Below are 15,909 nucleotides of genomic sequence, written 5' to 3'. Positions count from 1 at the left end.
TCCCAGTTCTGGCTGGGGGCTCCGGCTCTGCGCCCACAACACTGTCCTTCTAGGTTGAACTGTTATCACCCTCAACTTTCGGAAGGTTTCCAGGCAGGGGTCTGTTTGAGGCAGCCAAGCCACCTCTAGGTTTAAGCAGCATAAACTAGGCCAGCAGTAGCTCAACTACAGCCTTCCAGTGGGGCCTGACTTAGTCCCGCTTCTTCCTGTTGAGAGCTATTGATTCCTTTCGGCTCATCTTGTCTCGAGGTAGTGGCGGGAGGGCGGTGGCGGTGATATACAGAACTCCGGCTATCAGAAAGAAACCACGGAATGCACAGGCTGAAACAAACTATGGCTTAAAGGCTTAAGGACGGACCCGTGTTTGGGGACGGACATCAGAGCACCAGTTTAGTCATTATTTTAAAAGAAGAGAGAGAGAGAGAGACGCTAATGTCCCATCCTAAGTACCACAATGGAATTGCTTACGGTATTCTGGGCCTGCAGTTGGCAGCTGCTTTTGTCTAGGACCGAAATCCAAGTTTTACCGCCCACCAATGTGACGTATCCTACCCGCCACACGGTCCACAAGCAAGCAACATCTCGTCAAGGTGGGCTTCCTGTTGCACTCTGGGAGACTCCAGAAAGAAGGTGCCGTGGGGTCCAAGTGGTCTTTACTTTTAGATCACAAAATGCTCTAGTTAGACCAGTCTTAAAACAAAATAACTGTGGGTGCAGACTGAAAGATACAAGGATCGTATATTTAAGTTAAAAAATATAATACGCAATCAGAGGATTCCGATATGATTTAAAGGAAATAAAACTGAAATGTGCAGCCGCTCTGCTTCCTCTTGTCCTGTGCCCTCCTGCACACGAGGCAGACAGGAGAGAGGGAGGTGCACAGATGAAGCAGGAGGAGAGCTTCATCAACACTGTGGAAGCCTTACTGAGAGCAGCCTGCGTTTGTAAGGCTCCTGCAATTGAGCTCATTAGGTCTGGGCTTCAGCACATACTAATCATGGGTGCTAATCAACCCACAGCAGTCTGCACAGAAAGCAAAGGGAAAACCTGTACACAGAGGTCAGGGAAAGGGCAAATGCCAAGGACAGATGGGAATCAGCCAAACCCCAAACCCCGGAGCAGAAGTCTGTCCTTCGGAGCGGCACAGAATGAAGGTCCTACTCGCCAAGGCCACTCCTGGCTCGTGGTGTCCTTTGTCTCAGAACAAAAACCAAGCTGGCAAGGCTTTGTTACCCTGACTAGAGATGGAAGTAATTCCACTCAAAGGTGGAACAGCTGGCAGAGTGAGTTTACTGGAGTAAATGTTACTAAACTTAGAGAACTAGCTAGGAAGACTGGATTAGACTGTTTCAAGCCACTCACCTCAAACTAGGAACTAGAACCAAGAGCCTTTAAGCCACGCATTCTTAAGGCCAATGCATTAAGGCATTTTAAAACCAGGCTTTTACATCAGTAATAAGATTTACTTTGTTTCTTTCTCTATCACGTGTTAGAAGCTCATATCCATAACCATCACGAGACACAACCTCCCGTAAAGGGCTAAAACGACCACAATTTACTATTGTCACACGATGTACCTATAAACCACCAAGATGCTTATCACCAGCGCCACCAAAGCGGCCACTGGAAACTGGATTTTACAAACAGCTCTTGCGGCCAATTTTGCTCCCTTCTTTTAGATAAATGGGAGACGCGGCCTCAGAAAGGAGCCCAGAGCTTGCGATGCTGCTGACGGGAGCATCTGGAGACTTACCGACCAGCAGGACAAAAGTCTCAGAGACGAGAGACACAGAACAGCTCTGTCACGGGGTGCCCTCATGGCCTGGAGGCAGGGACGCCATCTCCGGCCAGCCTTCTCAACCTCACACCACTGAGCGCTGCCTTGTCCTCCCACAGGACAAGCAGGGTTGGGCCCCGCGGCCAAGGAAGAAAGGGCAGTGGAGTCCGCGTGGCTCTGTGGAGAGCAGATTCCCTCTGCCCTTCAGCTGTGTAAAGAGCTGCTGCCTGCCGGACAGCCGTCGCCTTGCCGCCTTCCTGTTTGTGTCTCAGCTCAGACTTCCATCCATTTCCCCAAGGAAGACTTACTTTGGAAGTGCAATTAGCAGTCAGGAGGCTGATCTGGAAAAGCTTGGCAGTGACTGAGATCTAGAAACACGCTTCCCCTAAGGAGATGCAGGCTCCATTAAGAGTACCGTAAGAGTCAGAGGCAAAAAGTGGATCTCTTGTGATATAGAGGGTTTCTAGTCTTCAGACTTTTAATGTGAAATGTAGAAAGGAAAGAATTTGGGGCTGATTAATCCAATATGTGTCGAGCCATAGCACAGACACAAACCGTGACTTATGGTCAGAAGGTAAAAGTATGACTGCAGAGGGCTTCACCACAGATAACTTTCTACCATCTTGACCAAATTCGGTCCCTTATAGACCTCAACCTTTTCATGTGGATGAATGGGACTAGTAACATGGACTTTGCAGACCCACTGTGAGCTGCAAAAGATGAACATGAAAGACCAACCCCAAGTTTAGGGTTCTATGTAGTTCAGAGCCGTGGAAAACTAGGCACAATGTGCACAAGGCTGTGTCCCATCCCCAGTAATACACACTCACACACACACACGTGCCACACATACACAAAACACACACACACACCACATGATCATACTGTTATTACAGCACAATATTTAACTTCCTGGCTATTGTTACACACTTATCAGTCAGCAGTAGTCGGATTTTTAAAAGCTAACCTATTTCCTCTCAAAAATTGCAGGCTGGGGCTGTCGCTCGCTGAGAGAGCACTTGTCTAGCTTGCTCCAGGAGTTCTAGGACTTGAGTTCGATCCCCAACTCAAGACAAAAATTACTCTAATTAAAGACTGAATTTTTGTTTACATACTACGGACTGCCCCATGAACACGAAGGTATAAAGAAAGGCAGCAAACTCACTTGCCGCCTGGTTTATTACTTCCAGTGACAATAACTGCTCTTGGTGCACGTTAACATACAATACATGTCAGCAAATAGTAAGTACATACCTGTTTAGTGACTGAAAGAATGAATGTGTAATTTCTGCAAAGGCAGACACAATGTTCTACTCAGAGTCAGCCTGGTGTGAATGCAGCCTAGCATTCATCTGTTTTTTTGTTTGTTTGTTTGTTTTTTGGTTTTTCGAAACAGGGTATCTCTGTACCTTTGGAGCCTGTCCTGGAATTCACTCTGTGACCAAGCTGGCCTCAAACTCACAAAGATCTGCCTACCTCTGCCTCCAGAGTGCTGGGATTAAAGGCGTGTGCCACCACCGCCTGGCCAACCTAACATCTATCTGAAAACTCCATGCTGGAAAGGCTCCAAAATTTGAAACTTTTTGAGTGCCCTTCGAGTCTGGATTTTCAGTTTCAGATTTTCAGTTCAGGGATGTACAAATGCTCCAAAGCCTTAAAAAACAAAAATCATAGCTCCAAAATCTTAGAACAGATCTCAAGGGTCCGGGTATGGTTATGTGGCATGCACACACGGCCTCTTCCGTGGAGAACAATCCAGAGGAAATGAGATGAAAAAGCTCTTGAAAAATCACTGAAGGATCAGAACTACATATTCATTTCTATTTTCATTATCTAAACTAGTATAAGATTTAGATATCACTGTGATTTTGAACGAAGTGCACCTTAGTGACCCTCCCTCCACCACCTCTCCCCCACCCCCTCTACCTCTGGTCCTCCCTTATAATCCATCCCCAGTCTCCTTTCCTTTGTGTTCCACTTGTTCCACCTCCTTTTTCCAGCACGCACTACTGCCCGGTCTCAGTAGTCTTCCTAGCTGCTTTCCACAGCTTTCCACACACGCATACACATCATGTGTACATGTGCACACAGCACAGACGTCTGCGCCTGAGTGAAAACACAGTTTCCGTCTCTCTGGGTTGGAGGCATCTTGCGTATCCTGACTTTCCAGGTCCATCCGTTTCGGGACTGTGGAGTTGAGGGATGAATGCACAGAGGCACCCCGTAGGTGCAACAGGCAAAATGAGTTAACCCACTGAAGGAAGCTTCACCTTAGAGTGGGGTACATTTCTCAACTTGCTTCTCTTAAGCCCAAAGGCTGTTCTCTGCTGCCCTTTATACCCTGGAGATGGTGACACTGGGGTCCGCGGATCTTTATTTATTTATTTATTTATTTTTTAAAGAGCATGACCTCACATGAAGAATAAAGACTCAGCTTCCCTTGTGGATTTCATGATCCGCTTACTATTTTATTTGAAACAAGCGTGCTGGGGGAGAAGAGAGAACGTGAAACCATACAAGTTTGGGCTTTCTCTTACTGCCTGAATCTAGCTCAAGCTGCCCGAGAGAGCAGACACTGCTTGATGGTTGTTCATGAGTCCACATGCCAGGAAGAATGTGATTTTATTAGGTATTTGCCCATTTAATGTCGTTACCAAGAGGTCAGATCTGTCCACATGAGAAGATCGTCTGAACACAATGCTCTCCTAATTTTCAGGAATCTCTTGTTCTGCTTCGGAGAGAGAACGCTCCCTGTCTCACTTCTTTTCCCTGTACCTTCCAGGCTCTCACTTCCTAACGTGAGAGGAGACATGTCCCACTCCAGATGTCCTCGTAAGCAGTAATAAAAGAAAATAAATATTTATAAATGCTAACTCTGAATGTCATCAATCTTGTTCCCAAATAAAAAGAATCTCTTGTATCTCATACATGTGCTACAGATTTAGGCCAATACACCTCCAAAGAACACAGGGTGGTGAGATAAACTCAGTACAGAGACAAGCCAGCAACTGCTGCCTATAAGGGCCTGTTCCCCTGTTTCTCTGAGCTTCTAATTTCAGAGACGGAAAAATCCCACCCATCTCCCTCCGCCCGCTTCTCCTCTTGCTCGGAGCTTCAAACGCTGGAGGTGTTTTTTTTTTAATTGACTAATTAGAGATTTTTCAGGAGCTCTGAAATGGATTCTTAACAGCTTCTGGCTCCCGCACCTTATATTTACACTCTGGCCCGACAAATGCCAGTCTGCACAGACTTGTGAATCTAGCTGCAGAAGGCTTCCAGATGCGGTACCAACTCTGCCTTCCAGCACAGGTACCACTTCAGCCTGGAGTTGGGAAAGGGAAAGCTGATGATGCCCCGAAAAGCACCCAGAAGCTCTGACATCCTCCCTGGGGATGCTGACAGGCGGCCAACCAGGATGCTGTAGAAAGTGCTTTACCCTGTTCTGACAAATGTGATCAAGACCCGTACTGTATTTGATCAGCAAATAAAAATAGAAGTTCAAGGAACTGGCCAGGGGCTCTGCTTGTGGCATTGCACATGTCTTACCTTAACGCGATTTATCAATAACTGCTGAACATCTAGCGTTGGTATTATTAAATAAGTGTTTTCGACAGGATAGAACATGTAAACTCTGTCTTGTCAGAGAAGAGAAATTATGTCTGACACAAAGCAACAAATATCGCAGAACACAGTTCCCTCCAGTTTGCAGGTACTGGATGTGTATGCTTCACAACACAACAGAAATAAAGAGATGCTGTGTCCCTTGTTCACAGCTGTTGTCTTCTAGGCAGTCACTTTCCAATACTAGCTGACTCCAGAAACTAAACTCTGTAGGGACAAAGGCAGGTCAAACGAAGTCACACGGACAGATGTAGTTTTGATATTTAATTACATTATTGACATTAATTACTTAATTACATTAATTCCAAGCACTTAGGGCTGTTTCTTTTTTAAGGTGACTAACAAAAGCGATGGCACTTCCTGGCTCCGCGGGGCTAGGAAGACACAGATTTGTAACTACAACCTTCAGAGTCTCAACTGATTCAAATGCCAAGGAGACAAACAGAAGCCACCAGCAGCACAAAGGTAGCCTGTGATAAGGGAGGGGCATGCGGCCTGATATCAAACATGCCATGCAAACGGGATGTAGCTCAGTCGGTACAGTTCTTGCCTAGTGGTTATGAAGCCCTGGGTTCCATCCTCAGCACCATTTAAAATTGGGCCCTTCTGGTACATGTCTGTAACAACTGCACTTGGGAGAAAGATGCAAGGGTACCAGAAGTTCAGGATCATCCTCAGTTATACAGCGAACCAGAGGCCAGCCTGGGATACAGGAGACTTTGTCTCAAAAACAGAATGCCAAGTACAAAGTGAGAAGGGCATAGGTTCAAATCCTGGCTGTACTACTTGCAATTATATAATCTTGGGTAAATTTCTCCATCTCTCTGAACTGCGCTTTCTTCAGGAGTGAAAGCAGGCACAGACATGCTAGCATCCGCCTTAGCCAGGTCATGGTGATAGTAAGTAAATTGTAAATGCCAAGCCCTAAAGAGAGTGCTTTTAGAAAGCACTCAATCAACAGCTCTGATACAGAAGAAGAAAATGCAAAGGAAGTGCCACAAACATTTGAACGGAGGAGGATATCTCAGGCCATACGTGAAACATGAGATTTAGAGTCTCCAGCCCGAGAGTCCTTCTTACACCTGGGAGAGTTCGAATGCATGAGCTGTCCCCGACCCACATACCTGTTACACAAGAAGACTTTGGAAAAGGTCTCAGAAAGAGTGGGAGTCCCAGGTCACCCCTTTCCTCTCAACTGTCATAGCCCCTACCTGTCCGGATGTGCCACCACAGTCTTGGGTCCAAGCTCGGTGCAAGCCGATCCTGCACACAGTGATCTCCAGGACTCTTCTGTTGACAGACTCAACGGGTGCCTGAATGTCTAGGAGACACTCACAATGTCCTCATAAACCGGACTAGATTGGCCCGTCGACTATAAACAACCAGGGAACTAGATTAACTCTGAGAGACTGTTTACAGATATTAGGCAAAGGAAGGACCGGCTGTGGTCCAAGAAAGGAGGGAAGAGGTGAGGTGAGTCTTTCTGAATGCTGAGTCCAGCTTGCTTTCTGTCTGGTAGGGAGCTCCAACGGCAGTCCCTAGAGGACAGACTCGGGAACGCCGTGGTCTCCTCCAGTGAGGGGAACACAGAACAGCATTCTGGAAGGCTCAGGCCGAAAGAATCTGTGAGGGAAAAAGGTCCAAGTGCCAGACAGGAAGGAGCTAGGCAGACAAAGAAATCCATACGGCATTTCATTGGGGTTGGGGCTGAAGATCAAGTCGCAATGTGCAGGGTCCGCTTTACGGAGTCTGACAAAAAACAAATGAGTTTCTATAAATTAAACAATCCCCTGAGCTCCCTTGGCTGGCTGACATGTGAGTCCTGTCCAGTTGGAATAGAAAGTCTTTGTTGGAGGGTCTGGGCCTTGAGGTCGTGACCTCAGAAGTCTACTTCCGTGAAGCTTGGTCACCTCTACTCTGGGGTCTGCCCTAACCATTTTAATGGAAATACAACAAAACATTCACTGATCTTACACTAAACAATAACAAGAAGAAAACAAGCCCAGCATTCAATTCAACACAACTCCCATGCAGGGGAAGAAGGGGACACACACAGGAATCCAGACGCAGCAGGATGTAAGACCTCACAGGCCAGGCAATGAAAGCCGAGTGTAAACATGCTCAGATGACTGAAAACTCTAAAAGGAATCACATGAGAGGAAAACAGAAGACAGGAAAGCTCGCGACCCTCTGGAGATGAAAGGCATGTCTGACGTGAAGAACACGTAAGATGAGCTTACCGGCCATTAATTAGCCACAAAATAAGAGTTCGATACATTTGAAGACTAAACAATCTGAAAAATATCCACACTGGAACAGACAAAATTGGGGAGGAATTGGAAAAACTGAAGAGCTTCCTAGTGACCCCTGGGACGAGGGACAATCGTACCAGACCTGCTGCTGAAGTTCTAGATAGGACCAGAGGGCAGGAAGCCAATCTTAAAATATGGCTGCTACGTTTTCACCCAGTCCCCAAATCTGTTGACGTCACAGCTTGAAGAAATTCCACGAACCCCAAGGAAAGACAACACAAAGAAACCCACGGGCCCGTGTGTTGTGATATCATCAGTGAGAAAACAGGGACCAAACAAGCAGCAGCAGAGGAGAAAGACAGAGAGAGCACGGACAAACGGGCAAAGCAAAGAGGGACATCAAGTTCCATAAGAAAAGGCACCAGCAAAAGCCAGAAGGGTGTCTCAAAAGGGCTGAAAGGAAAAACGAAAACACTCAGCCTCTCACTCTGCGTCTCATGGAGTCAGTCTTTAAGAGTAAAGACTGAATAAATAGTGTCTTAGACTTCCGCGAAGGTGCAGAGGACGCACAGTGGCCGAGCTGCACTTCGAAGCATGTTAGTTTCTCAGGTGGTGACAAAATAATTCTCAATGAAAACTTGGCATCACACCAGAGAACCAACGCGATGGGAGCGGCAGGTATGTGCAGACACAAAGAAACCTTTTTTTTTGTCTTTTTATTTCTTTCAAGCATGACTGACGATTAAAACAAACACTCGGAAAGATGAATTTTGGAGTGCGTGGTGGATGTGGTGAGAGCAAGGAGAACAGGAGCCAGGGGTTCAGGACGGAGAAAGAGAGATCACAAAGCCATCAGGGGCTTACACTGTATCCGAAGTCATAGTGAGAACTGGGATCGAGGGGTGTGAAGTACAAAAGTATTGATCAGAGTGATGCATCATGAGAGAGAAGATGAAACAGAATAAGAAAATTTCTCAAGTAATCCAAAAGAAGGCCAGAAAAATGGAGGGGGGGGGGCGGTAAAAGAGAAAACATCTTGGGGAAACAGGAAACACAGCAAGATAGGAGACTCCTGCTTGTAGACGTATGCGGTCCACAAGAAACACAGCGTGATTACAAGACACAGGCACCACACAGCACCACACCGCGGAAGTCGAAGTGTAGGCTCAGCTAATCATGAACATGTGGGAGTGAGCTCAGTAAGACATGGTGGACTTTTGTGTCAGGCTGGGTCGTGCACGCAGCAGGTGACACAGGGCCAAAGGATCTTGTCTATAAAATAGCATGGAAGAGTAAGCGACACCAGGATAAGATCAGAGAGGATTCGCAAAGCAATGACCGAAGAGGAAAGGATGACCACAGCAGGAAGAGTATTATGGCTTGAAAAGGAAATGCTTGCTGCCGCGTTGTAGGTTGACGGTTGACGTCTTGATAGTGCTATTTGGAAGCATGCTGGAAACTTTAGGAATGGAAGTAGGTCACTAGGGATGTCCTCGGGTCTTATATTCTCCGGCCCCTTTCTGGACGCCTCTGTCAGCCCCAGGACCACCATGATGGTAAGAGCTTTGCTCAGTCACTACTTCTTCCATGATGCTCTTTTCACAGACCGAGGCGCACGCAGGCGAGGTGACCACGACCTAACACGTGTAGAACTTTGAGCCAAAGCAAAGCTTCCTCTGCTCACGTTGTTTTCTCAGATACCTAACACGGAGTCCCAAACTGCAGTACAGGTCCCCAGGGTTGCCCCGCCCCCTTTCCCCCCCATTATCAGACAGCCCCATGGGCAGAGCCTAGCATAAAAAAGCTGTACTGGGCAGACAAACAGTAGCTCTAAGATCATGCTGGGAACAGTCATGAGCTTGATCAAAACAAAACGAAACAAAAAAAACCAAAATAACAGAGAAGAGACAAAAATGATCAATGTCAGGAAAGAAAGATGGTATCTAGAAAATAGATGATCGTGACAAAACATCAACAGGTTCCCAGTTTCTGCCAAGAAAGCCCAGTTTCTATGAGAGAGATACATTCCTTGGTAGATGAATTACCAGAACTGACAGGAAGAAACAGAATCTACTCATGTTTTTAAGCATGTAGAACCTGATAATGTAAGACATTCCCACAGGGAAAACTCCAGCCCGATGGCCTTACTGATAGACTACCGGACACCTGAGTGACATGCAATACCTGCACCGACACACTTCCCAGCACCCGAGTAACATGCAAATACCAACACTGATACACTACTCAACCACAGCGCAACACGAAATACCAACATTGATACACTACCCAACAACTGAGTGACGCACAATACCAACTCTGATAGACAATGAACAGACTCGGTAACACACAATACCAACACTGTTACACTACCCAACAACTAAATGACACACAATACCAACACTGAGAGATTATGTACAGACTGAGTAACATGACATACCAATGGTGGTACACTACCCACTGACTGAGTTACACACACTGCCAACACTACCCAATGACTGAGCAACAGCTAGTACCAACCCACACAGAAAACACTGGGTACAGAAACTCCTTCATTGCATAAAACCAGGTTTACCTCAATAACCACACGAAGTGGTTATGAGAACGAAAACCCATTCATAAACATGCAGGCACTAGTCAACAGACCCGGTGCCAGTTGATACTGATAACACTGGCCCTGACGGCTACAGTCTGGCCAGCATCAGCAACAACGTTGAGCTAGAAGCTAGAGGCTTTTGGTTTTTTTTTTGTTGTTGTTGTTGTTTGTTTTTTATTTTTTCTTGATACTGTGACTTGCCTGTTGAAAACACCTTGCATTTGTATTGGTCATGAGGCTTAAAGTCTTCTGAGCAGAAGACTCAGCAAAACATCTGGTATCCAACAAACACTTAAATTTCTGTTTTATAAATAAAAGTCTTTTACATGCATTCCTTTATGTCTTTTTATCGGGGCGAGTGGCCAAGCTTGCCACGGTGCACCTGTGGAGGTCAGAGGGCAGATGTGAGTCAGTGTCTCCTTGTACTGCGTGGGTTACAAGGACTGAATTCAGGATACCAGCCCTGGGAGCAAGCACCTTTATCCTTGAGCTACCTTAAGTCTACTTAAAACTGTTAATACTCAGCCCTTTCTTGAGTTGTGGGTCAGCGTGTACTATGGCAAGTCCAATACCTGTCTTCAGACTTGAGTTGATTAGACACAGAGATTGGATGCAGAAGTAACTGTTGATTTGAACTCTAAGGCAAGCTTCCAAACAGAATCGGACTTAGCTCGCTCTCTGCCAACATAAAGTCATTCCCCATTTCTAAATAAAATAAAGTCATTTCTGCCTTGCAGAATCCAATGGGCTAGAGGTCATGAAGGCAGGAAACTCAATGTCTGGGCTAAGTTAGTCCCTGTCAAGAATTATTTTCCTGTGAATTCTTAATAGTATTTGAAGCCTCTCTTCAATGTGTTTATTATTATAACTAAACACAGTGGGCTCGTGTGCTGATAAGCATACAACCAAACTCAGTACAGTCAAGAGGTAAGAGTAGTAGATGGTTAACTCCCTGCAGCGGTTACTACCAAAGTAGTGTCCTCGGGAACTCAGGAGACATGGGGGCTTTAGTCAAGGGATCTGGACATACTCTATAGGGGGTGGCTCTTTCCTGAGTTTGCTTAGTTAAGTAGTTCCTTCCTGAGCATGCTCAGTGTAATCTCTCTCTCTCTCTCTCTCTCTCTCTCTCTCTCTCTCTCTCTCTCTCACACACACACACACACACACACACACACACACACAGAGAGAGAGAGAGAGAGAGAGAGAGAGAGCACTGTACTCTGTTTCTTCTCTTCTTAGCAGGTTCCTAGCAGGAAAACAGCTTCCTGGTTTTTCCCTCTTCTGTTTAGTGGGTTTTCTTCAGGCGCATTTTGAAGATTTATCCAAATGTTCAGATTATCTGGGCTAGAAATGTTTTCCCAGACTGATGGCTTTTACGGCTTGCCACTTCCCTCTTATCCTAACCCACCACCTTCTCTCTCTTATCCTAACCCACCACCTTCTCTCTCTTATCCTAACCCACCACCTTCTCTCTCTTATCCTAACCCACTGCCTTCTCAGATTGCACTCAACTCTGCCTTTCACCGCACAAAAAGGCCACTGAAATGACAAAGGCATCACTTTATCAAAACCAAATCCACAGTGGGCACATGTGTGTCATACAACATGAAATCTGAATCTCTAGTTCTCCACCCCACTCCTTTCCCTCTAAGTATGTCACTTCTCCTTCCCCTCAATCCTGAACACGAATCATGAAAGTTTCTGGATGCTCAAACGGCAGAATAAAAATTACATAAAGCCAGTTTGGAATTCTAGTCACAGATTAGGAGTCCCCCTTAAGCTCCGTGGCACCCCACTCACCATCACCAACACACAAGTGACAGTATGCTTGAGTGTCTATGACCACAGTTCAAAGAACCACCGACAAGTAACTAAGCCTAAATCTGACTTTCTATGTAACAAGTACAGTAAAAGAAAGGGCCTGATAGCATTAAATAACACAGTGGAAAGCAGTCACCATCTCGACTATTTGTATACATGAACTAGATGTCCTTATGCAAATGTGAAGTCTACAAGGGCAGGGATTCAGAGAGTGGCAATTGAATAAACAGACTCATCTTTGGAGACAATTTCCACATTGTGGAAGGTCTGATCTCAATATCAAAGTAACACACTTATCTTGTACAATAAAGCAAAGGTCCAGACAGTTGCAAAGGCACAAAAAAAATGAGTCTTAATATCTACAAAATGTCTTTCTTCTGAAAGAGAGGAGGCAAGAAAATAGAGAAATCAGGTCACCCTGTAGCCGGGCTCAGTATTAATATCCAGTGATAATCTGATTTTGATATTCGCTTACTCACTCGGCTTCTGCAGCTGCATAACCAATTAACCGTGGCAATTATTCAGTAAGCTGGATGTGACCTGGCTAGGAAGATGGGGCACAGAGGTGAAGAGAAACCGGATGGCGAGTTGGCTCGCCTCACAGCAGGACATCTGTAGCATGTAGGACATTTCTTCTTGTTCCAGCCCAGGCTGAGATCTAAGAAATTACTCCTTCCCTCAACTGTCTTTGAGTGTCTGATCATCCTGGGCCCTGTGTTAGAGACACGAAGCAGTGAGCTGCCAAGATGCATGCATTCTCTGCCTTCATCCAGATGACTGTTTAGACGGTGACAAGTGTTAGCAAAGACGAAGGGGAAACAGCATCCTTGCTGTTGGGGGCACTGTAAATTAGCATAGTCTCTATGCAAGACAGTGTGGAGACTGTTCAAAACATTAAAAATAGAACTGACATATGACCCCCCCTCAAAATAATCCCACTCCTGGGCACACAGCCAGAGGAAGTGAAATCAGTATGCAAAGAGATATGACCCCCGTGTTTATTACAACTCCACTCAGAAGAGCCAAAAGACAAAGAAAACCAAAGAGTCAACCGAGTGATGAGTAGATTCAGCAAAGGCGGCGTCCATACACAATGAGCCACAACACAGCTTCCAGAAAGAAGGAAGAGGTTTTTATTCTGAAACAGCATCCCGGGAAATGGATTGTGTGAAAGGAGCCAGTTACAGAAAGAGAAACAAACGCCGCATGATCTCTCTGAACCTGGAGCTCACTGATTTGCTCAGCCTGGCCAGCTAGCGAGCACTGGGGATCAAGTTCTGTCTGCCTTGCCAGCACCTCATTATGAACATGTCATACCCTGATTTACCGCGGGTGCTAGGGATCCAAACACGCAGCAATCGCCTTACCCCACCCACCACAGACAGGGTTCAAGTAGGTTGTGACACCAGCATCAGAGAGCTTTTCTGTAGTGAAGATGTCTGGAAGTGAAGCTCTGGCTTCCGGGACAGCTTGAGCAGTCCCAGAATGACTACTGGGAAGGAAGCCAGCAGAAGCGATGGCGAGGAGGGATTGTGCCCTGAGTGCGGGCTGGCAAGGAGCGTGAGTTTTCAGAGAGCAGTGAAGAGCCAGTCTGGCTCCTGGTTGCTCCCCGCCAAGGATTAGCATGAAGTCTCAGGACGACAGCTGCTTTTACCCCCTATTTCTAGGAAGGCCTCATTTTATTGCCTCCTTTCTACAGCTTATACAGCGAGCAACTGTCCTTGATAATTGTTCTGCTGAAACGAACAATGACAAGGACAGGTATGGACTTCATCATAAAATCACGTCCACATCCACACATGAACAAGGAGTAAGCCAAGCATGGCTACAAGATAAGCAAGTTCCTTAAATCACCCAACAGACTATGATGCTTGGTGATGTTGACAATTAGTGGCCATTCATAAACAAGACCATTTTCGTTTTCATGGACGGTTTATGCTTTGTATACTAAGAAGCCCAAGTGTTGTCTGTATTTCCGTACTGAGACATGTAAACAGTCAAGGTGCCCTGGGCTGGGTCTGGAGCTCCGTTGGCAAAGGCTAGTGTGCTTGCCTCCCTGGGTTCTACACCGGCACTACACACATCAGGTGTGGTGGCACACACTTGTATTCTAACATTAAGGATGTGGATATCAACCTTTACTAAAGAAACGGTTCCAGGCCAGCTGAGCATATTAGACAGCATCCTTAATTAAAAATAAAAAATAAAAAAGGAAAAGGAAATAAAGAATAGTTCTTCCTCTTGAATAATAGCATAGTGGTCAGATTTTCCTCCGTACAGAAACCTGACACACATTTAGGAGGAGGGAGGGTTTATGGCAGTAAGCCTTTCAGAGGGTTCAGCTCATCGTTGCTTAGCCCCACACATTATGTCAGGACACTGTCAGTGGGAACATGGCAAAGAGGCGCTTCACCTCATGGTGGACAGGAAACAAAGAAAGAAAAGGCCAGGACAAGACATGCTCTTCAAAGCCATGTCCCCTATGAGCTACTTTTGCAACTAGGCTCCATCTCCCAAAATAATGCAACAGCTAGGAACTGCACATCTCACAAATGAGACAGAGGGTAAAATTCATCGTCAAACCACCAGCCCTCGTCAGGCACTGTTCTAAGTGCTTTTACATGGCAGGAGTGTAGCTTCTCTTAGTCTTCTCCTTCTGAGAATATCTTATATCCATATCGTGATGTTTGTGTTCTTGACTATTCAGGAATAATTAGAGACGCAAAGCAATGCCATGGTTCTTCTGCAAGTGTTTCATCAGCAGGTCATCCTGTCAGATGAAGTCTTACCAGTAATACAAAAAAAAAAAAAAAAAAGCATGCTTCAAGGATACAGGCAGGTTTGCAAACACCATAGAGACAGCATCGTGAGGTAGGTGACAAAAAGCAAGGCAGGCTTGGGTCCAACACAGACACCCAGCTTTTCCTCACCAGAGAGAAAAGAAGTTCATTTGACTTTAAAAATAATCACACACACACACACACACACACACACACACACACACACACACACAGAGAGAGAGAGAGAGAGAGAGAGAGAGAGAGAAGTAAGAAAATGATGCTGTATTCATATGTAAAACCTTGGCCTTTAAGCCCATTTCATATGGCAAGAAAAATCACACCTGCTAAAGAACTATCTTTAAACAGACCTGCAAGGAAAATCATCGCTAAAGATATTTTTGTGACCAAAAGGGGAAATTGAGTATTGATTAAACATCCACACTGAGCCAAGCACTGAGCCATGATGTTTCTATGCCAAGTTATTATGTCTTGACAACGCACCCACGAGACATCATCCTCCCATTCTCTGAGGATGTGATAATGAAGAGGTGATAGAAGGCACTTGGGAGAAGTCAGGAGCATGACTTCAGGCCTGCCGGACTCCACAGCCTGTCTCACGGTGGGCCTTGATCTCGCACTCACCTTGCAGGGGTCGTCTTCATAAGAGCTGAGCTAGCTCCTTTGAGAGGCTTGACTGGTGACCCTAGGGTGAAATTCCCTGGGTCTGAAGCCCAGCTATGCTGATGACTCACTATGCAACTCAGACAAGTTCCTTAACTTTGCTGAGTCTCGGCTTCCCAAGGCATGAATAATGATGCCTACTTCGTGGTAATGCTGTGCACATTAAATAGCCCGATAAGTACAATGAGACTCTATAACACCCTTAGTATATAATGTTCAATATATGTTCTTGCTTATTATTTTTAAGCAGCATACAATATAGGTGGGCACTTGGCCAGTTTGCACTTTCAAGGATGTTAAACTCTCCTGAAATGTAAGACTGTGAAGGCATGTTTCAATCCCACAGTCCTTGATGGCAGAACACTTCCTGAGATGTGTAGGTAG

General features: G+C 45.7%; 1 protein-coding gene across 5 annotated transcripts in view; it reads right to left on the bottom strand.

The window, feature by feature from the left end:
- The window catches only part of Arhgap28 (Rho GTPase activating protein 28), a 172,913-nt gene that overhangs the window by 110,444 nt on the left and 46,560 nt on the right, over nt 1–15,909 (bottom strand). Inside the window, exon 1 of one of the 5 annotated variants that reach the window (XM_087902275.1) lies at nt 6,610–6,783. The exons of 2 other annotated variants lie outside the window; for them this stretch is intronic. The gene's annotated coding sequence lies outside the window, so the exon portion shown is untranslated. Of the gene's footprint in view, nt 1–1,753; nt 2,057–2,085; nt 2,190–6,609; nt 6,784–15,909 lie in introns of those variants that run through there. 2 more of the 5 variants (XM_087902277.1, XM_087902276.1) reach the window with 2 other exon arrangements.

The sequence above is a fragment of the Myodes glareolus genome, chromosome 27, assembly GCF_982192425.1.
Source record: "Myodes glareolus chromosome 27, mMyoGla1.1, whole genome shotgun sequence".
Lineage (NCBI taxonomy): Eukaryota > Metazoa > Chordata > Mammalia > Rodentia > Cricetidae > Myodes > Myodes glareolus.
This window is presented reverse-complemented; position numbering and strand designations above follow the sequence as displayed.